At 36.1% G+C, this 338-nt stretch overlaps 1 protein-coding gene across 1 annotated transcript in view; it reads left to right on the forward strand.

Annotated features, from left to right (window-relative positions):
- The window catches only part of LOC118324815 (protein-tyrosine kinase 6-like), a 13,879-nt gene that overhangs the window by 6,455 nt on the left and 7,086 nt on the right, over positions 1-338 (forward strand). The gene's annotated exons all lie outside the window — the stretch shown is intronic.

A 338-nucleotide genomic window follows, 5' to 3' on the forward strand; every position in this document is an offset into this window, starting at 1 on the left:
AAAAAAAACAACAGATAACACAATTGATCATTGATCTAATGAAGGCTGTGTGTATTATCTGCATACAAAAAAAATACAAATGTGCATTATCGTCAACATGTTAGACCACATTTGACTGAAACTGGGTGTGGTTTAACAGGTAAAGACTAATCTCCATTGATACACACCAGATGCTGTAATACATATTTGGCAATGCAGACAGCATTGTTATGTGTGGAAGTGATTGACACCTTGTTTGTGTAACAAATCGGTGAAATCCTTTTCAGGTTGAGTAGAAATTCATCCTCTCAGCTTAAAGTATGTGCTAAAGCAATCAGCTGTGTGTGTGTATGTGTGTG

The sequence above is a fragment of the Morone saxatilis genome, unplaced genomic scaffold, assembly GCF_004916995.1.
Source record: "Morone saxatilis isolate NCDOM2014 unplaced genomic scaffold, NCSU_SB_2.0 Contig15, whole genome shotgun sequence".
In the NCBI taxonomy this organism is placed as follows: Eukaryota; Metazoa; Chordata; class Actinopteri; family Moronidae; genus Morone; species Morone saxatilis.